The 23,527-nt window shown below is 43.9% G+C and overlaps 1 long non-coding RNA gene across 1 annotated transcript; it reads left to right on the plus strand.

Annotated features, from left to right (window-relative positions):
* Nucleotides 1–627: 627 nt before the first annotated feature.
* LOC129050776 (uncharacterized) lies at nt 628–21,881 on the plus strand. The gene is made up of 3 exons (XR_008514540.1): nt 628–650; nt 13,445–13,507; nt 21,600–21,881. It is a non-coding gene; the product is annotated as an uncharacterized LOC129050776 (long non-coding RNA).
* The last annotated feature ends 1,646 nt before the right edge of the window (nt 21,882–23,527 follow it).

Here is a 23,527-nt window from a genome sequence, read left to right on the forward strand (position 1 = left end):
CCGGTCAGGGGAGGCAAAAAGGGACAGAGTGAGAGAGAAGCGAGAAGGCAGAATGCAAAGGGAGAGGTAGGTAAACAGAATGGTGCAGGAGGATGGTGTCGGAGAGGCAGAGCTAGAGATGGTCAGTGAGGGCTGACTATGGAGACTGGAAGGCAGAGCAAAACCAAGAGACAAGTTCAACACTGCCAAACGGTTGGTCATTTGGTTATACATTCTCATTTCAGTTATGTCTAGGGCTTTGCTTCTTCATGATTGCAATCTGTATCTTGTTCACTCATTTGAATAAACGTTTTGTACAGACACTTACCCCTGGGCATTTGGAGCATTATATTATGCATCCTAGGCTGCACCCTTGTCTTAGAAAAAGGCATCATTTTGGGGATCCTGAGCCAACAGTCTTCAGGCTGTGGAAGGGAAACTCTGGGTGTCAGCCATGAAGCCACCCATGCAGGTGTCCTGGTCCCTCTTCCCCTGGGAAGCTGAGAATAGACACTCCCCCAGCAGGAGTCCTTCCTGTCCTGTAGCTGCCTTGATTCCAGGAGACAGGAGAAAGAATGCAGAAGGGCTCGGGATGCCTCCCTTCCTCTCCTCCCTGTGTTACCATAGCATCCCGTTTCCTTGGTTACCGGTGGCCAAGGAAAGGACACTGGGTAAGTGCAGGATTTTGATGGAGCTCTCTAAAGAGAGATGTCAGCGAGGACCTTGTCTCTTTTTAAAGAACACACATTCTGAGAGGTTGCTCAAGAATGGGGGTGGGGAGAGAATGGGACTGTTCCCTATGAAGTTGGAATCTAGAAATTTCATCTCACTTGATAGAAATGAAGCACTTAAAAGACAACTCTGAGAAATCAAAGCCAGGGAGACCTTAACCAGCTTTGCACATTGCTGGAGATTTAGAATGGGCAGGAAGACCAATATGCTAATTAAGAAATGATTTCTGCAAATGCTCACTTTTTCTGCAAATGGCTCCTAGCTTGGATTAGCTCAGTAAATCTGGCCTGCTGCTTCCTCCTGATAACTAAGCATCCATGGGGACAGTTGGGGATATGCCATTTCTGCTGTAAGCATCTTGGCATCAGCCTTGAACTTTCCCCAGAAGCCACACGAGACCTATGAAACCTCTCCAGGGATCCTTTGGGTGTTTTGTGGGTTTTTGTTGTTGTTGTTTTTTATTTGTTTGACAACTAAATGATGTCAAAGACAGCAGACTTCAATTCCACTCATTTTAAAATTATACTTTAAGTTCTGGGGTACATGTGCAGAACCTGCAGTTTTGTTACACAGGTATATACAGGCCATAGTGGTTTGCGGCACCTATCAACCCATCACCTACATTAGGTATTTCTCCTAATGTTATCCCTCCCTCAGCCCCCCGCCAACTCCAACAGGTCCCAGTGTGTGATGTTTCCCTCCCTGTGTCCATGTGTTCTCATTGTTCAACTCCCACTTATGAGTGAGAACATGTGGTGTTTGGTTTTCTGTTCTTGTGATAGTTTGCCGAGAATGATCGTTTCCAGCTTCATCCATGTCCCTGCAAAGGACATGAACTCATCCTTTTTTATGGCTGCATAGTATTCCTTGATGTATATATGCCACATTTTCTTCATCCAGTCTATTATTGATGGATATTTGGGTTGGTTCCAAGTCTTTGCTATTGTGCATAGTGCCACAATAAACGTACATTTGCATGTGTCTTTATCACAGAATGATCTATAATCCTTTGGGTATATACCCAGTAATGGGATGGCTGGGTCAAATGGTATTTCTAGTTCTAGATCCTTGAGGAATTGCCACACTGTCTTCCACAGTGGTTAAACTAATTTACACTCTCACCAACAGTGTAAAAGTGTTCCTATTTTTCCACATCCTCTCCAGCATCAGTTGTTTCCTCACTTTTTAATGATCGCCATTCTGACTGGCATGAGATTGTATCTTATTGTGGTTTTGATCTGCATTTCTCTAATGACCAGGGATGATGAGCATTTTTGCATATGTCTGTTGGCTGCATAAATGTCTTCTTTAGAGAAGTGTCTGTTCATATCCTTTGCCCACTTTTTGATGGGGTTGTTTCTTTTTTTCTTGTAAATTTGTTTAAGTTCTTTGTAGATTCTGGATATTAGCCCTTTGCCAGATGGATAGATTGCAAAAATTTTCTCCCATTCTGTAGGCTGCCTGTTAAAGGGTTAATCAAGATATTATTTTCCCTGATAAGTTTTTCCTGACTTCTCCACCCAAATTAGGCATCCTTCCTTAAGAACTCAAAGAGCTCCATGAAAGTTTCATCATTTACTACATTGTTTACTAATTAGATGATTACTAGTCTGTTTCCTCCACCTGACTTCGGAGTTTTCTCATTTTTATGACTTTTTCTTCAGAGTGTTTTATTTTTGGAGAAAGAGGTAACACATAAGTGTGTTTTAAAATAATTAGATCAATAGAAAGAAGTGTATAATGAAAATCCTCTTCAATTTGGAGACCCTCATTCCCTGTCTTCCATCCCCTGCCCAGGGGCAACCGTTGTTTCAAATTCTTATGTATTCTTCTAAAGGGTTAATGCAGATATGAGTCATTTTTCTGCTCCCCCTCCTACTCCTCCTTGAGCCTCTATCTTCTTTCTTCCCTCTCCCTGTAACACAAATGATGCAATATGACACCCTATTTTCTCATTACTTTTAACAAAATTAATCTATGTTGAAGATATTTTCATATGAGTATGTATAGAACTGTTTTATTTTTTAAAATTGCAGCATAGCATTCTACTGTGTGGGTCTCCCTCTGTTATCCATGTTGGGTTTCCAAAGGCCCCCAGGGCAGAGCCTAGTGTATAGTAGATGATCAATAAAAATTTGTCAAATAAATGAATGAATAAAAATTCTCCATGCCAAGAGAGATTTTACTTACAGCATCAGGAATATGAAAGATCAACTGCCTGAGAAACATTTTTCCCCCTAAAAGTGAGATATATATGTATTTGGCCAGGGTGGTGTGAAGGAATACCAGTGGATCTGCTAAGGAAAGTGAAAAAAAATCAAAAGGGCCATAAATGGAACTGGACATAAGAGCCAAGCTTGCTGGGACTTTTATTTGTATTTATTTATTTGATGACAGGTGGCCTCTCAGCTGGTGTTCTGTGGGTACTGTTCATTCTTTAAAAGGGCTGGCCTTTTGAAGTATGGGGCCTGGATTTGTTCCTTCTCTCTGTATTTTGGGGCTGGGGGCAACATGAGAGCCCTCTTTGGCTTTTGTCCCTGGCTTACTGCTAGCCCTGTGCAGCTGACAGGTTCAACATGAGGCTGCGCCCCCTGGAAAATGGTGTAGGGCATTCCAACTGGCCTCACATTTAGGGTTACTTGTAGGTGTTCCAGGTGCATGGAACTCCTGAAAATGGGACTCCCTTCTCCTACTTTCTCTCAGTACTAAAGCTAATGGTTTAGAGTGATCCATGTGCACCATAGGTTTCCCCCTTAGAGCCTCTTGAGTTTAATCCTCACCTGTGCCTGCCATTATTGTGTGCCCACTTTGAAGCAAACACAGATATCCAGGCAGCTTGACAGAGGCTGTGGTCACTGCAGGAGGTGGCAGAAGGGTATGGTGCAGCAACTCAAATGAAGACTCAATCTATATATGTACATGTATAGATATATATGCATACAGATACTTATTTGTACATATAGATATAGATATACATGGGTAGTTTTATATTATAAAATGTTATATTATTTATATTACATATATAATATATAATATATAATATATAGATCTGTGTATGATATATAAATATATCATATGTGTAATTTTATATTATAAAATGTTATATTATAATTATATTATAATTTATATTACATATATTAATCTATATATTACATGTAATATATTATATATAACATATATAATATATATGTATTATATATGTATATGTATATGTATATATGTATATATGTATTATATATGTATATTAGGTATATATGTATATATGTTTATATATGTATTATATATTACATATATAATATAATATATGTATAAACATATATAATATGTATGTATATGTATATACATTATATATACATATATAATATAATATATATGTATATACATATATAATATATGTATATATATTATATATAATATAAATATATATATCACATATATTATATATAATATAAAATATATATATTACATATATTACATATTACACATATAATATATAATATATATTACATATATTATATATTACATATAATATATATTACACATATTATATATTACATATAATATATATTACACATATTATATATTACATATAATATAATAATATATGTATTAATCTATGTATAATGTAGATTAATATATAGATTAATCTGTATACATTATATAATCAATATATATATATTGGTTTTTTTGAGACACGGTCTCACTGTGTTGCCCAGGCTGGAGTGCAATGGTGTGGTCTCAGCTCACTGCAACCTCTGCCTCCTGGGTTCAAGTGATCTTCCTACCTCAGCCTCCTGAGTAGCTGGGACTACAGGCATATGTTCCCATGCCTGGCTAAGATTTGTTTTTGTTTTTTTTTTTTTACTTTTTTTTGGTAGAAACTGGGTCTCCCTGTGTGCCCAGGCTGGTCTTTAACTCCTGAGCTCAGTTGATCCTCCTGCCTCGGCCTAACACAGTGCTGGGAGGACAGGCGTGTGCCACCATGCCCAGCCTGAAGACTCAATATTAGTGGTGCCTTGATAGCAGATGGAATAGGAAGGGCCTCCAGAGACTGAGCTGCCAGTTCCCCTCCCAACTCTGTTTTCACAGATGAGGTCCCATAGCTCGACAGACCTCCTTATCAAGGGACCAGAAACAGCTCCTGCTTATTCCTGTGTAGTGGGTTTCAGTGCCTTGCCAGCCCATAGAATTCAAACAAGACATCTGCCTTCTTCTGCAAGAACTGGGAGCCACCTCACCCTCTTGACACTGCAAAGACTGCCTCTCACAATCCCTGGCTATTCATTCATTTTGTGAGTGCAGCCCCTGTGTGGCCCTGTGTGCCATGTGGTGCCCTATTCCTCTGGCCTGTGTGTCTATATGACTAACAAACTACTGCGGGTCATCTGTCTAGCGTTGGGTGTTGTGCGTTCAGCCTTACCCATATCCCTAGGATGGGAATTCCTCCAGCACCAATGAGGCAAACAGGAGGCTTAGAATAAATGAAGCCTTGTCCTGAACTCTTCCATAAATCAGTATCATCTGGGATGATTTTCAAAAGAGAATTTCCTAGGGCTTTACACCCAAGAGATTCAGCTGGTCTGGGTTGGAGCCTAGGAATCTGCATTTAATGAGCTCAGGAGAGTCTCACTTAGGCATGGAGGGCCCATGAGTTCCACATCCCCTCCTTGCAGTCTGAGTGTGGATGAAGAGGCCTGAGCTATCCTGTTCACCAGGGAAGGGCAGGAAATACCACATTCCACTCCTCTTGAGTGACCTCCTCTGTTTTCCTGCTGAACTCCACCCTTGTACCTATAAACACAAATACAGGCTCACCAGCCCCATTAACCTTGGCTCTGAGGGCCAGGGATGGTAGTAGTGGAGCATTCATGAGCTTGTCCATTTCAAACTATTCTCGAAGGTGGAGTCATGGGATTCCACTGAGCATGGAGCTCGAGGAGCTGCATGAGAGGATGGGAGTGGGAGTGTAGGAAGGTGTGAAACATGACTGAGTTTGAAGTGTCCACTTTTTTTTTTGAAGTTCAGAAGGTACCTTGCCTGGCAGGGCCATGTGAGAAGCAGAACACCTCTCTTTCTAGGTCTTTATTAGTAGGTTGAGTCTAAGTTTATAGGGAGTCAGAGAAGAATTCAATACACCTTAGTGACTGGGCCTGTATATGCATTTGCTCATTCACCTCTCATATATTTATGATGTCTTTCTGTTTTCCAGGGAAGCACTGTGTCAGGTGCTGGGTAAACAGCAGTGAATAAAGCTAGGCATGGTGGCTCACACCTGTAGCCCTAATGCTTTGGGAAGCTGAGGTGGAAGGATTGCTTACCCCAGGAACTTGAGAACAGCCTGGCCAACATAGTGAGACCCTGTCTCTCAAAAATATAAAATTGTACCTGGGCATGGTGGTGTGTGCCTATAGTCCCAGCTACTTGGGAGGCCAAGGTAGGAGGATCATTTGAGCCCAGGAGTTGGAGGCTGCAGTGAGCCATGATTGCACCGCTGTGCTTCAGCCTGGGAGACAGACCAAGACCCTGTCTCTAAAAAAGCACACACACAAAAACAGCGGTGACTAAAACAGACATGGTCTTTGCCCTGATGGGGCTTACAGATTGGTGGAAGAAGACATCAAACAGAAACAAATGGAACATACTGTTGACTGATCCACATGCTATGAAGGAAAAGGTGCTATGAGTGTACAAAGTCTTATTAGTTAGGATTCTTTCATTTGCTGGCAGCAGAAACTCAACTCAGAATAGTCCAAGTAGAGAAGATCAACTGGCTCAGTAACTGGGAAGACTAGTAGTGGCTCCAGGGAGACACCCTCCATTTCGCTGCCTTTCCTCTGTCAGCCTTCTCTCAGGCTTTTCCCTGACACCAAGGTTTTTAGCAGGGCTATGGATATGTTCTCAGTGTGTGAGCCAAGGAGAAACAGAGAACTTAGCTCTGTGAAAATCCCTTTGTGAAAATCCCAGGAGAGGACTTTGGCCATTAAGCAGTCACTCACCCAATCTGTGACCAAGGGGTGTGGGTAGAGAAAACTGAGATCCAAAGCCCCAACTCAGCCACAGAGACTGGGGAAGAGGGACATCTTCAGAGATAGGGTGGTGGAAAGTGGGGAGAAGCAGTGCTGCAGACCGATAAAGACAGTATTTGCCACACAGAGGAATCTCATTTGGATTTGGGTTGTTGATCTGGGAAAAGCCTCTTACAGGAAGTGCTATTCAGATAGAGTTTTTCCCCACTACTTCTGAGGAGGCATAGATGCATTAGAGGTGTGGACAAGAGAGGGGACCGCACATATGAACACGCCTCTAATATCTGCAAATCTTTTAGGGAAAGGGATGTGCAAAGAGGGTTTCTAAATAACAACATGTCCAGTCAACAGCAGTTGAGCTACTCAAGGGAAACTCACCTTGAGTGGAGTGGGTTCCTCCTTCCCCAGAGAGGCAAGTGTCCTCTGTGACTGCTTCCGATGGCAGCAACTTCAACACCACATGGGGACTGCAGCTGGCATGCCTCCATCTTGGATTCATACTTGCTTTAACATTTAAAAAAATTTAACTTTTATTAAAAAGTGTAAAGGATATATACAATATACAATGTTTATCTCAGAAATAAATTAGGAAAAAATTAGATAAGCAAAAAACAAAACAAAAATTACTCTAAATCTCACTTTCCACTGGGAACATTTTAACATATAGCTTTCTATTTCTTTTTGCTTTCTCCTTCTCACCTCTCCTCTCTTCTCTTCTTCTCTTTTCTTTCATTTTCTCTATCACCATGTACACACACACCAATATATACCTATACACATGCATGTATATACATATATATTTGAGTATACATAAATACATGTAAAATGGACTTATAAATTGTTCTGAAATCTGAATGACATTTTATATAAATAAGTATAGCATTATACCATCTTTTAAAATGTCTCCATAAGCTTATGAGAAATATTCGTCTGTGGCTTTATGCTCTTGTAATACCTTCGTTAAGTTATGGTATTACAGTTATGCCAGCCTCATGAACTGAGTTGGGAAATAGTATATCCTCCTTTATTTCCTGAGAGACTTTATGTAGGATTGGTTGAATTTCTTCCTTAAAAGTTTGATGAAATTGGCCAGGCACGGGGGCTCACACCTGTAATCCCAGCACTTTGGGAAGCCAAGGCAGGTGGATCACGAGGTCAGGAGATCAAGACTATCCTGGCTAATACGGTAAAAACCCGTCTCCACTAAAAATACAAAAAATTAGCCAGACGTGGTGGCGGGCGCCTGTAGTCTCAGCTACTCAGGAGGCTGAGGCAGGAGAATGGCGTGAACCCGGGAGGTAGAGTTTGCAGTGAGCTGAGATTTTGCCACTGCACTACAGCCTGGGTGACAGAGCGAGACTCCATCTCAAAAATAATAAATAAATAAATAAGTAAATAAATAAATAAAAAGTTTGATAAAATTTACCAGTGAAGCTATCTGGGCTTGGATTTTTCTTTGTGGGAAAGTATTAGAATTCAATTTCTTTAATAGATATAAGATTACTCTGATTTTCTATTTCATTTCCTGTGAATTTTGGTAATTTTTGTCTTTGAAGTAATTGTCCATTTCATCTATGATTTTGAATGTATCAGCATAAAGTTGTCTACAATGTTTTCTCTTGTTATGCCTTTAATTTCTGTAGGGTCTATAGCAGTGTCTCTTCTGTCATGCTTGGTTGGTTGGATGTCTACCTCCACCCTGCTCTCCCTAATCTCTCTCTCTATTAGTCTACCTATAGAAGTATCAATTGTATTTGTCTTTCCAAATAACTGGCTGTTGGTTTTCTTGATTTCAAAATCTTTCTTCTTTTCTAATATAAACATTTAAAAGTATAAATTTCCTTCTAAACCCTACTATAGCTGCATCACACAAATTTTGATATGTTGCGCTTTTTTATTATAATTTAGTTTAAATACACCTTCTGATTTTCCTTGTGACTTTTTTATTTGTAGGTGCTTTAGAAGTATTTTGTTTAGTTTCCAAATATTTGGCCATTTTCCAAATATTTACTTGTTAATGATTTTTAATTTCATTTCATGTGGTCAAAGTACAGACACTGTATGATTTAATCCATTTAAATTTATGGAGAATCTTCTTTCTAATGGCCCTTAATATGGTCTATCTTGGTAAATGTTTAAAATAAGGTTCCCAGCACTTTGCGAGGCTGAGGCAGGTGGATCGCTTGAGGCCAGGAGTTTGAAACCAGCCTGACTAACATGGTGAAACCCCATCTCTACTTAAAATACAAAAAATTAGCTAGGTGTTGTGGTATGTACCTGTAATCTCAGCTACTCAGGAGGCGGAGACAGGAGAATCCCTTGAACCTGGGAGGTGGAGGTTGCAGTGAACCAAGATCGCACCACCACACTCCAGCCTGGGCAACAGAGTGCGACTCTGTCAGAAAAAAAAAAAAAAATAATAAGGTAATGTGTATTCTGTGAGTCTTGGTTGTAGTGTTCTATAAATGTCAGCCAGTCAAGTTGGTTGAGAGTGTTCTTCAAGTGTTTTGTATCTTTACAGATTTTCTGTCTACTTCTTCTATCAATTACTGAGAAAGAAATGTTAAAATTTCCAACTATAATTGTGGATTTGTCTTTTTCACCTTTTGTTTCTGTCAGTTTTTGCTTCATAGATTTGAAATTCTGTTATTGGGTACAACTGCATTTAGGGCAGTTATGGGGGGGCATTGATTGCTATGATCATGAAACAAACCTTTTGAGGCAATGGAAATGTTTCATATCTTGATGGGGGTGGAGTACAGATCTACACACAGTGTGTGCATATGTCAGCACTCATAGAACAGGTGGCCATGGGGTGGGAGCAGCCGCTGTGTGACAGAGGAGCAGGAGGAAGCCTCTGAGGCTGAAGTGCAGTAAGGGAGGAAAAGACCAGAGAAGAGCTGCTAGCGACACTATCCCTTGTAGGCCAGAGTGAGAAGTTGAAGTCTCTGGTGCTCTCATGGGAACTCTGGAGGGAGAGATGAGGCAGGACACTCATGTGTCCAATGGACCAGACTGACTGTCATGTTTTCACTGCTTCTTCTAATGTCTTTTTGTCATATTCTTAACAACTGGCTATGCCAATCCAACACCTTAGAAATCATTAAAAATGCACCACTAATGGAGAGACTGTTCCCAGGAGCAGCCTTTCTCCTGGTCTCTGTTCTCCCCTTCCCACCCATGCTATGGCCCAGAGGCAGGGCCATGGTGGCCATGGCCAGGACTATCTTGGGAGCTTTTCTGAGGATGCAGGAATCAGACTCCCTCCTCAGCAGCCAGCTGTTCACCGAGCATCTCCCCTGTGTGAAGCACCGTGCCAGAGGCTGTGGGCAAACAAGAGTGGATGTTCAGGCCTCTGCCCACTTCCTAGAGGGAGCTTGGTCTAGTTGTGGAGTTAAGACTTGCCTGAAATTGGCCCAGCGCAATGGCTCACACTTGTAATCCCAGCACTTTGGGAAGCCAAGGCAGGCAGATCACCTGAGGTCAGGAGCTTGAGACCAGCCCAGCAAACATGGTGAAACCCCATCTCTACTAAAAAAACAAAAATTAACCAGGCATAGTGGTACATGCCTTTAATCCCAGCTACTCAGGAGGCTGAGGCAGGAGAATCGCTCGAACCTGGGAAGTGGCAGTTGTAGTGAGCTGAAATCGAACCTGGGTGACAGAGCCAGACCCTGTCAAAAAAAAAAAAAAAAAAAAAAAGACTTGCCTAAAATCATTAATGAGTGGCATAAGGCAAGATCAAAATTCACTAATAGATTGGATGGCTAAGGAGTACAGGAGTTCAGAGACCTGATGACAGAGCAGACTTGAGTTTTGGAGTTCCTGCAGAGACCTTGACAGAAGATCCCCAAATCCAGTCCAGTTCTACCAAACCTGCTAGGAGAAAACAGACACTCTTGAGTAAACCCAGTGTGGTAGCAGCTACCTCACCTGGAGCTGTGCCTGCCCCACACACTCACACACACACACCCTACCTCTTTAATACCTGTGATCCGGGCAGACAGGATAAGTTCATAGCTGAACATTACTACTCTGACCTTTAATGTCTGCAGGTAAATAGCAGTGATCTGGGTATGGGAGAGGGAGCCCTCAGCTGGAATCACGCAGTTCCTAAGGACTGGCCCTGCAAGTCATGGCCTGATTTCAGTATGTTCAGAAAGCCCTTCTCTGAAGCAACCAACCAGCCACTAAGCCAATCAGCATTTATTGAGCACCTGCTGCTTGCTTGGTGACACAGGCCTGATGTGTGTCTTCAAAGAGCTCACAGCCTACTAGGAAGGGCAGCATGCACAGGGAACAATTACCAGGTGACAGCGGGATGGTGAAGAGTGTGGCTCCAGACCCAGGAAGTCCTGAGTCAGACCTTCCATCTCCACCATTTACTTATGAGTTCTGGAAACCAGAAGTTCCCGTTTCTGCTTTAGATTCTCATCTATAAAACAAGCATAATCATAAAATCAATCTTTCTTTCTTTCTTTCTTTTTTCTTTTTTTTGAGATGGAGTTTCACTCTTGATGCCCAGGCTGGAGTGCAGTGGCACAATCTCAGCTCACTGTAACCTCTGCCTCCCGGGTTCAAGTGATTCTCCTGCCTCAACCTCCCAAGTAGCTGGGATTACAGGCATGCACCACCATGCCCAGCTAAGTTTGAATTCTTAGTAGAGATGGGGTTTCGCCATGTTGGCCAGGCTGGTCTCGAGCTCCTGACCTCAGGTGATCTGCCCACTTAGGTCTCCCAAAGTGCTGGGATTATAAGTGTGAGCCACCACACCCGGCCAAAATCTTTCTTTTGGGTTGCTGTGAGAAAGAAGCACAAGTTCTGGCAAATAGTATGCACTCCACAAATGTTAGCCTTTTACAAATATAACTGTCATCCATATTAACATACTTATTTAGATTGTCAATAATAATTGTTTCTTAGCATTTTTTAACATAATATTGCTTGTAACTGTTATCCATATTTTCATGCTTATCTAGATTATCAATAATTATTTTATGTCGTAGATTGGGTTAAGATGAAAATATTGATCTTGGACGGGCGCAGTGGCTCATGCCTGTAATCCCAGCACTTTGGGAGGCCGAGGCAGGAGGATCACGAGGTCAGGAGATCAAGACCATCCTGGCTAACACGGTGAAACTCTGTCTCTACTAAAAATACAAAAAATTAGCCAGGCGTGGTGGCGGGTGACTGTGGTTCCAGCTACTTGGGAGGCTGAGGCAGGAGAATGGCGTGAACCTGGGAGGCAGAGCTTGCAGTGAGCCGAGATCAGGCCACTGCACTCCAACTCCAGCCTGGGCGACAGAGCAAGACTCCATCTCAAAAAAAAAAAAAAAAAAAAAAGAAAATATTGATCTGAAGTTACTTGCAAGTCCAGAGCTCTGTGTGCTGGAGCAACTAGAGGAGGCTTTACAGAGGAGGAGTGGCCTGAGCTGGTCCTGAAAGGTGGCCAGGGTTTGGATAATCAGAGCTGATATAGTTTGGATGTGTGTCCCCGCCCAAATCTCATATTGAAATGTAATCCCCAGTGTTGGAGGTGGGGCCTGGTGAGAGGTGATCAGATCATGGGGTGCATTTCTATTTCTTATGAAAGGTTTAGCAACATCCCTCTTGGTGCTGTTGTGGCGACAGTGAGTTCAGGTGAGATCTGGTTGTTTAAGTGTGTGGCTCCTCCCCTCTGGCTCCTGCTTTCACCATGTGACCTACCTACTGCTCCTTTGCCTTCTGCTATGATTGTAAGATTCCTGGCCAGGAGCGGTGGCTCATGCCTGTAATCCAGCACTTTGGGAGGCCGAGGCGGGTGGATCATGAGGTCAGGAGATCGAGACCATCCTGGCTAACACGGTGAAACCCCCTCTCTACTAAAAAAAATACAAAAAATTAGCCGGGCATAGTGGCAGGCGCCTGTAGTTGCAGCTACTCAGGAGGCTGAGGCAGGAGAATGGGGTGAACCCGGGAGGCGGAGCTTGCAGTGAGCCGAGATCACACCACTGCACTTCAGCCTGGGCGACAAAGTGAGACTCCGTCTCAAAAAAAAAAAAAAAAAAAAGATTCCTGAGGTCTCCCCAGAAGCTGAGCAGATGCTAGCATCATCCTATACAGTCTGCAGAACTGTGAGCCAATTAGACCTCTTTTATTTATAAATTACGAGGTCTGAGGTATTTCTTTATAGCACTTTGAGAACCAACTAATACAAGAATCAAGAATGGAGGGGAGGTGTCCAGGTAGAGCAGAGGGACAGCTAGGATCCTGGCAGGTATGCTGTGAAGGGCCAACTGTGAGATAATAAATGATTTTGCTTAAAGCCACTATGTTTGGAGCAATTTGTTACACAACACTGGCTGACTGCTGCATCAAGTCGAGGCACAGGAAACAAGTTACATTTGGAGATCAGAATGTGATCCCAAGCCTTTCCATCCCTGGAGAAAAGAGAAACAGGAAAGTGGTAGCTACCCAGAAGACATCATGAAGACCCTCATTGTCATTGGGGAGAACGATTTGATCTGAGCAAGGTGTTCAGAATGGATGACTACCAGGTTGCCTGGCGTTGGGATAGAGCACAAGTAGCTAGTTATAGGACACATTCACTGTAAATGAGTTTTGCTTTGCTTTCAATGTTTGAAAGTTGTTGTTTTTGAGACAGTTGCCATGATTTAGGATACAGATTTCATATAAAAATTTAGATTTCCATCTTGTTTCAAAATTAGATCTGGTGACAATGTCCTGGCATCCTGGCACTCCAACATGGCAAGGTCTTGTTATACGAACAGGTAAGTCATCAACCTATGTGTATGGGGAGATTTGGATATTTACAAAGGTATGAGTCTAGGGCTAAAACCAAGAAATGGTGCAGCACCCTAAAAAGAAACAGAGGGAATGCTTACCAACCCTGGGGCTGGAGGGGCAAAGGAGGGAACAGTTACAGGAGGCCAGACAGAGTGGTTATTGGAGAGGGCTCCCTGATAAGAGATGGGTCCTTGACAGAGTCACAGTCAACCTCAGCAAGCTGGCAGAAAAGAAGCTGAGGGAATAAACATCTTGACTCACTGTCTTCCCACCCTCTGTATCTCCTGCCAGGGCCTTGCCTAGCTGAACCAGTGCTGTCCAGTAGAACTTTCTGTGATGATGGAAGTGCACATCTGTACAATCCAAAACAGCAGTGCCTCGCCACTTGTGGCTATTGAGCACTTGGAATGTGGTTAGTGTGAGAGGAATGAAAATTTAAATGTTATTTAATTTTAAGTAATTTAAAATTAAATTTACATAGCCATATGTGGCTCCATTTTGTACAGCACAGGCTGAACTATCTGAAAGCCAGGGGGTTAGAGTGCCCTTAGATGCAGTCCACAAAAACTGGCCTCCTGGGCATGGAACAGAGGTGCGGGGCTAGAGGGGCAAGTGGAAGGTGTCCCACAGCTACATCTAGCTGGAGCTGAGACTGACCTCGTTAGATGTAGCACATGCTGCTTTTCTGCAGTTCTCACCCAGGTGGCGGTCACTCATGGATGTGACCTTTCTGGCTCCTGTTGGGTCCCTCACACTTGATGAATGATGTCATGGGCTAGACTGTGTCTCCCAAATCCATATGCTGAAGTCCTAGCAACTAGTGTCTCAGAATGTGATCTTATTTGAAGATAGGGTCTTTCAGAGGTAATCAAGTTACTACGAGGTCATTAGGATAGTCTGTAATCCTAATAAAAGGGGGCATATTAATCCATTTTCATATTGGTTGGAAGAAATACCCAAGACTGGGTAATTCATAAAGAAAGAGGTTTAATGGACTCACAGTTCCATATGACTGGGGAGGCCTCACAATCGTGGCAGAAGGCGAAGGAGGAGCAAAGACATGACCTACATGGTGGCAGGGAACTGCCCCTTATAAAACCATCAAATCTTATGAGACTTACTCGTTATCACAAGAATAGCAAAGGAAAACCTGCCTCCATGGTTCAATTGCCTCCCACCAGTTCCCTCCCACAACATGTGGAGATTATGGGAGCTACATTCCAATTTGAGATTTGGGTGGGGACACAGCCAAACCATATCGGGGGAAATTTGGAGACAGACATGCATAGAGGGAAGACAATGTGAAGAGACACAGGGAGAAGGCAGCCATCCACAAGCCAAGGGGAGAGTTATGCAACAGGTCCTACCTCAGCTTCAGAAGGAAGCAACCTGCCAACTCCTTGATTTGGGACTTCCAGTCTCCAGAATTGTGTTGTGTAAGACACCCAGACCATGGTCCTCTGTTACAGCCGGCCTTGAAAACGAAGACAAATGGGAAGGCCATTTCCCACACCCTGGCTTCCAGGATCCTGTCTGCCCATCCCCGCAGAGTCAGCTGGGAGGGACGGTAGGACTCTTGGGGAGAGGAGGTTTGAAATCCCATGGGGAACTGCATACCAGGCCATCCTATCTCAGTAAGGACATGTGATGATCCCACCACTCACTCATCACCACCATGGAGCCTTTCTCTCCAAAACCACTCTTTCAGCCTCGTTTGGCATTGCAGAGCTTTACAAAGGCCATGGGCTGCTAATTGCACCTCTGTCAGCTGTACTGGGCTTTCAGGACGAGGGAGGGGAATGCCTTGGCTCGTCCTGGTTGCTGTGGTGCTGCTCTCACAGGGTCTGACAAGTCCCCTCTACATGGATGCTCTTAAATACTCAGCCTCCTGTCTGTCTGGATTAATTGGTTGGTAGCTTTGAGCTGGACAAGCCTATTTTTACTGCATGTGCCAGCAAGACTTATACCAAATTAGCACTTGAAAAATTTTTTACAGCAGCAACCACCACCACCACAAAAGAACCTGAAGATGTGTCTGTATTTTTGAGCCCCCTTTGAGGCTGTCTTCTCACCCACTTTCCCCTGTTAAACAAGGCTCTCTCATGCTATCACTATGATATGTAGATACTGAAAGAGACCTGGAGGTGCCCTTATCCCACCGCCCATTCTTCTTCCCTTTGGGGTTCCTAAGAAAGGGAGCCATGCACACAAGGAACAATCACAGGGTTGAAGGTGCAGTCTCATTTCATTAATAGCTGAGTTAGCATTCGAAGTGGAGCTCTTTTCCTTTTTCTAAAATGTTTTCATTGACAAATAATAATTGTGTATATTTATAGGGTACAGTGTGATGTTCTGATACATATATACATTGTAGAATGATTACATCAAGCTAATTAATGCATTGACAGTTACAGTTATATTTAAAATCTACTATCTTAGTAATATGGAAATATACAACACTATTATTAACTATGGTCCCCATGCTGTCTAATGGATCACTAAAAGGTATTCCTTCTGTCTAACTGGAGCTCTGTACCCTCTGCAGTATCTTCCCTTTCCCTTCCCTTCCCCAACCCCAGCCTCTGCTATCCACCACTCACTCTGCTTTTATGAGTCTGACTTTTTTGGGCTTTTCAGATTCCACATGAAAGTGAGGTCATGCAGCATTTGTCCTTCTGCACCTGGCTTATTTCACTTAATCCCTCTGGATTCATCCATGTTGCCACAAACGACAGAATTTCCTTCTTTTAGTATTCCATTGTGTATATACAATGAATCCTCACTTAATGCCATCAGTAGGTCCTTGGAAAATGACTTTAAGCAAAACAACATATAACAAAACCAATTTTATTATAGACAGATTGAAATAAACAAAAATTAAGTTCCTGTGGCATATTTCTGATCACAAAAACATCACCAAACTTCTAAAGACCTAAAACACTTCTAATATTGAACACTGAAATAAATGTGGGCTATATATACATTCAAGGAAGATTGATAAAAACAAGTAGGGGAATTATTTGCCTAACTTTTGTTGAAACAGTGAGTGACAGCAGTTGTCATGGTGGTGGGTTAAATCAGGAATAAATGTTGGTAAAGTGAAAATTGTCAGGAGCATCTCCTGCCACCACACAGTTCAAAAACAATCACCAACATAGCGTGTTCACTGAGTGCTTTCGAACAGCATTGTTTACTGTCATGCATTTCTGGGATTACCAGAGGCTTTACATACTTTGTACAATAATTTGTACTCATTAATTCATTCTCTAACCTGCTTATTCCAGTTCAGGGTCACGGGTGACCCAAGCCTTCCCTGGCAGCTCAGGGTGCAAGGCAGGAACTTGCCCTGGCTAGGGGGCCATCCCATCACAGGTCACGTTCACACACACACACTTGCTCATTCACATGCCCATACTCACTCACACACACGCATACTCACTCACACACACCCACACTCGCTCACACACTCACACACCCCCATATTCGCTCACACACACACCCATACTCACACTTATACTCATTCATACACCCACACTTGCTCACAAACACACACACCCACACTTGCTCACACACCCACACCCACACTCATTCACACACTCACACGCACCCATACTCACACACACGCATACTCACTCACATGCCCATACTCACACACGTATACTCGCTCACACACACCCATACTCACACCCATACTCATTCATACACCTACACTCACACACACTCACACCCACACCCATACTCATTGACACACACACCCACACTCACACCCACCCACCCACACTCACACAGTTGCTCACAGTCACCTATACTCACACACCCACCCTCACCCATACTCACACACCCACACTTGCTCACACACACTCACCACCCACACTTGCTCACACACACTCACACACCCACACTCCCACATGGTCACTCACACACACTGTCACACCCACCCACACTCAATGACACACGTCCATGCCCACTCACACATGCCATCACACACCCACACTTACACACACACCCCACATTTATCCATACTTGCTCACACACTCACACTTGCTCACACACCCCCCCACACATCCATACTTGCTCTCACACACCCACATTCATATTCACTCATACACACCTGCACTTGCTCACCCCCCACACACTCATTCACCCACACACCCACACTCACTCACACCCACACTCACACCCACAGTCGTCCACACATACCACACCCACTCACACACACCCACACTCACCCATATTTGCTCACACACTCATACTTGCTCACACATCTACACTTGCTCACACCCACCCACACTCACACACCCACACACTCCCCCATACTTGCTCACACACACACTCACCCATGCTCGCTCACACACTCACACACCCACACACTCACACACATTCACTCACACTCACCCATACTCACACACCATTAGCTCACACACACCCATACTAGCTCACACACACACTTGCTAACACCCAAACTCGCTCACATACCCTCACACACACACCCACAAACACACATACACACACTTGCTTCCACAACCACACTTGCTCACATACACTCCCACCTACCCACACCCACACTCACACACCCACTCATACACCCAGCCACACTTGCTCACATGCCCATACTCACACATTCACTTACACACCCAGCCACACTTGCTCACACACCCACATTTACACACAATCACATGCTCCCACATACACCCATACATGCTCACACACACCCACACTCAGTCACACACACCCATACTCACACTCACCCACACTCAATCACACCCACACTTGCTCCCACCCACACACACCCAGCCACACTTGCTCACATACCCACACTCACACACACATTCACTTTCACACACACACACCCCCACAGTCACGCACCCATACTCTCTCACATTCACCACACTAACACACACTCACACTCACTCATGCTCCCACACTCACACCCATACTCGTTCCACACATACTAACACCCACACTCACACACCCGTACTCTCTCACACTCACCCACACTAACACCCACTCTTGCTCATACACATGCCCACACTTATGCTCCCACACTCACACCCATACCTGCTGACACACCCACACTAACACACACCCACACTTACACATGCCCATACTCTCACACACCCACACTCACACACACCCACACTCATGCTCCCACACTTGCTCACACACACCCATTACTTGCTCACACCCATACTCACACTCACCCACACTCATACCCACAGTCACACACACCCACACTTGCACACACCCACACTCACACCCACCCACATTCAATCAAACCCACCCACATGCTCACACACCCAGCCATACTTGCTCTCACACACACACATGCACACACACACCAACCCACACTTGCTCAAACACATCTACACTCACTCACACACCCCCACACTCACTCACATATCCATACTCTCTCACACCTACAATAACACACACACTCACTCCCACACTCACACAGACCCATGCTCACTCACACACCCACACTCACTCATACTCAGCCACATTCACACCCACACTGACACACACCCACACTCACTCACACCCACACTCATACACACCCACACTCGCTCAAACCCACACTCACACACGATCACACACCCATACTTACACACACCCACACTCGCTTACACACATCCACACTTGCTCACACACCCACACTCACTCACACATACTTGCTCACGTACACCCACACTCACACTCTCACTGGGGCCATGTGCAGAGGCCAGTGAACCTCACATGCAAAGCTTGGGGATGTGGAGGACACCAGAGTGCCCCAAGAAAACACACAGATATGGGGAGAAGGTGTAGACCCAACAGACAGGGGCACTGGTCAAGAATCTGTTTTTTCTCTCATCAATCTTACAGCAAAATGACGTTGAACTAAATGATGTTATTTGAAGACCTGCTGTATGCCACATTTTCTTTATCCATTCACCCATTCATGTACACTTAGGTTGTGAAGTGGAGTTTTCCAGGACCCTTCTCAGAGAGACTGAGACTTGTGCAACAGAGGCCAGAAATGACAGTTCTTAAACAATGTAGGAGCCTCTTTCTCTCTCATGTGAAAAAGTCTGGGCGTGTTGCCTAGGGCCAGCGTAGTGGCTGCACAGCCATCAGGGAGCTGGGCTCCTTCACTCTTCCTGTCCACCATACTTTGATGCATGGCTTCCATCACCAAGTTGCCTCCTGGTCCTGAAGGGCATCTGGAGCTCCTGCTATCACAGCTATGTTCCACCCAAAAAGCAGAAGAGGAGGTAGCGATCATAGGGCACATGTCAACTGTCATTTTCTCAGGGTGTATGCCTCTGCATCCACCCAACATGTCTATCTGCTTATAGCCCACGGGCCACTATGAGCTTCAAGGAAGGCCAGGGACTGAGGCCTTTTCACTGGGCACATTAACTCCAGAATAAAACAGAAGTCTGTTACTAAGGAAGAAGGGAGGATAGATATCAGGTAGGTAACCAGCCACCTCCACCACAACCTAGACCAGCTGCTACCCAGCTCAGCTCAGCACATGGAGGCAGGATTTTCAGACAGAGGGATGGCTGCCCCTGTGTAGGGGACTGAACATTTGGTGACGTTAAATGTAAGGAAAAGATTCGCCATGGCAGTAACCTGTGAATGCACATGGGTGTTCTGCACTGGACACTCACAGTAGCCCTGTGTACAACTGTGGGCAAATAATCTGTGGCATACCCAGATTGGAGAATGCAGCATTCAGTAGTGAGAGCATCTCCACTCACCAGCATGAGACAACATACATAGGGATCCCTGAGCAACCCCACTGCCTCCCTCCCCTCAATTCTATTCTCCCTCAGTTGTCCTGATCTTCCCAAGGGTGGTTTAGAGACTCAGGTGGAGACATCTGCTTGAAGAGGGAGGGAGGTGTCATCATTTTTAGGAGGCCCTGGGAAAAGAGAGTCAATGTGGAACCTGGATGGCCTACCCCAACCCTGCAACAGAAAGAAGTCGACATTCAGCTAGAGTGGAATTGAGACTCTGTGTTTCTGGATCTGAGAAATGCTTCAAATTACTCAGAGCCCAGGCATAAAACCTTGAGCAAACACAGGTCCAAAGTATAATCTTCCCTTTGACAAGTCAACTCCCTGTTTCTGCACTGAAGTACCTGGAACTGGTACACTTTTTCCTAAAAATGGTCTCTGGGGCTCTGATATCTGAGGAGTCCACTTGGGACTATTTAGCACAAATTTACAAGTAGTTTCAGTCAACTACAATTTTAACAGATGTTTTAAAAAGTAATGCTTTTGATTTCAGATTATAAAAGTTTATTATAGTCAACAAGGCTTATGTGAGCAGGAGGACCGGGGTACTTTTGTGACACAAAATTTCTGGTATTGTGTTAAAGGAATCAATTACATATTTTTATAAAGAATGATCATCAAAAATTTCTCAATGGAAAACTTCTTGGGTAACAAAGTAGAATAAAGGTTATTGCCCACTCATCGCAAAATATTTTATTGTAGAAAATTTAGAACATACAACAAGCAGGAAGAAAAAAGGAACAAACAAACAAAAATTACCCACAGTACCACAGCCCAGAGACAAGCATTGCTAAAATTTGGGTATATTTTAACTGACTTTTTTTCTTTATATGCATGTATATAATTTGCTTTTTAAAATAATTATATCTATTATGTACTGTTATTTACTCTTAGAATATTCTACATTGCATTATGAGCATTTCCCCACATCCCTAACTCTTCCTCTGTCACACAGTGTGTGATGGCTGCATGCATACTATTTTGTTATTGGGATGAACCACAATTGCTCTCCCCAAACCCCTGTTGTTGGGCAATCATGATAAGCCCAGTTCTTTTCTATTGTAAACAATGGTGGCTTGACTGTCCTTAAACACAAATCCTGGTGACAGTATAGATTACTGCTTCAGGATACACTTCTAGGAGGAGAGTCACAGTCGAACACACGCACATTTCCAAGGCCTTTGACATGAATTGCCAAATTGCCAAGTTTTCCTTTAGAAAAGCCAGGCCAATTCTCATTCTGAGCATCAAAATGAAAGCAATATATAAATGAGAGTTACAATTTATCCCTCAGAAACATTTATGGAGCACCTACTGTGAGCCTGCCTCTGTCCTGAGTGGAAACACAGTCCCTGCCTTCAAGTCTACTCCAGAGAAGGAAAAGGGACATGGCATCAGCTACCACACAATGCAAACCATCCCATAATCGCTGGACAAAGGGACCAGGAAGCAAAAAGAAAGGTGTTTGCCTGGAGAGGCAACAGCCCAGAGAGGACTCTGAAAAGATAAACTCAGTGTTCCTCTGCAAGAGACTTTAAAACATCCAAACAAGACTATTAAATTATTTCACTGGTATAGCTGCTGGTATCTTGTTGGACTTTTCAAAAGTGGCAGTGAAAATAAGCCAGTTTAGAAGGATGAACACTGCATGATTCCACCTATATGAGGTATCTGTAAGAGTCAAACTCAGAAGCAGAGAATAAAATAGTGGCTGCCAGGGACTGGGGGTGGGGAATGAGGAGTTGTTCAATGGGTCTAGAGGTTCAGTTATGCTAAATAAATATGCTCTAGAGATCTGCTGCACGACACAGTGCCTATGGTTAGTTAACAGTGCTGTGCTGTGCACCTTAAAATTTGTTAAGAGGGTAGACCTCATGTTAAATGTTTTTTTTTGAGATGAACTCTTGCTCTGCTGCCCAGGCTGGAGTGCATTGGCTGGATCTCTGCTCACTGCAACCTCTGCCTCCAGGGTTCAAGTGATTCTTCTGTCTCAGCCTCCTGAGTATCTGGGACTATAGGTATGTGCCACCATGCCCGGCTAGTATTTTCATATTTCTAGTAGAGACAGGGTTTCATCATCTTGGCCAGGCTGGTCTCAAACTCCTGACCTCAAGAGATCCTCCCACCTGGGCCTCCCAAAGTGCTACAGGCATGAGCCACTGCGCCTGGCCTGTGTTAAATGTTCTACACACACACACACACACACACACACACACACACCCCCCAAAATAAGACAAAAAGATACAAGAGAACTTTGGGAGGTACTGGAGATATGTGTTGCAACTCACCAAGGTTTACACATAAATGTATGAAGTTCTTTGTGTATCTATTGTGCCTTGACAAAGTTGTTTAAACCTGGCCTCAGCAAAGGCATTCTCCCTCGCTTGTGTCTGGGAGAAGACCCTGAGGGGCTCTGAGAGGACATGATCGCTGTTCCCTTCTGCCTCTCATACTGTTCCACATGAACCGTTCTAAGAATTGAATTTCTCATTTTCATCCCCATGGGAAGAGACTTTCCCTATTCGCTTGAGTGACAAAATTTCACAATCTGGACACTCTGCAAGAGTCTTTATGGCTAAACTAATGCTAGCTGTAAATTCGCTGTAAAGGGACAGGGCCTGCCTCCACTACCAGACATTTTGGGGCCCAGAGCAAAAGGCCCACACAACCTGAGCATTGTGAGCAGCTCTGTGCTGTGTGGCTAATCCGGGGGTTTGCTCAGGCTTTGGTTTTCCTGGAGCTGGGGAATGACCTTCTTTCAGTTACTGATCCGTTTAATCACCTGCTGAGGAGAGAAGGGAAGGAGAAGGCCATGTGTTTTGATTTACGTCTGGCCACTTGCCCTGGGATGTGGCTCGCAGGTGAATCCTTTCTGCTTCTTTTGGTTGTCCCAAGATCCACACGGAGGGAGCTGGATGTGGCTACAATAAATGCAAAATCAATCGAAACCAAAACAGAGAATGTCTTCAGGATCTAAGTGTGAGCTGAATGACCATAAGAAAGTCAGGAGGTCATGGATGGCTAATGAGCTGGAATCGTGTGGCTTGTTGCTCAGGACTTGTTGGATATCACTTTATTTTTATTTTTGTAGAGACAGGGGTCTCACTATGTTGCCCAGGCTGGTCTTGAACTCCTGGACTCAAGTGATCCTCCCATCTTGGCCTCCCAAAGTGCTAGGACTACAGGCGTGAGCCACTGTGCTGGGCCTGGACATCAGACCCC

The sequence above is a fragment of the Pongo abelii genome, chromosome 18, assembly GCF_028885655.2.
Source record: "Pongo abelii isolate AG06213 chromosome 18, NHGRI_mPonAbe1-v2.0_pri, whole genome shotgun sequence".
Taxonomy (NCBI): domain Eukaryota; kingdom Metazoa; phylum Chordata; class Mammalia; order Primates; family Hominidae; genus Pongo; species Pongo abelii.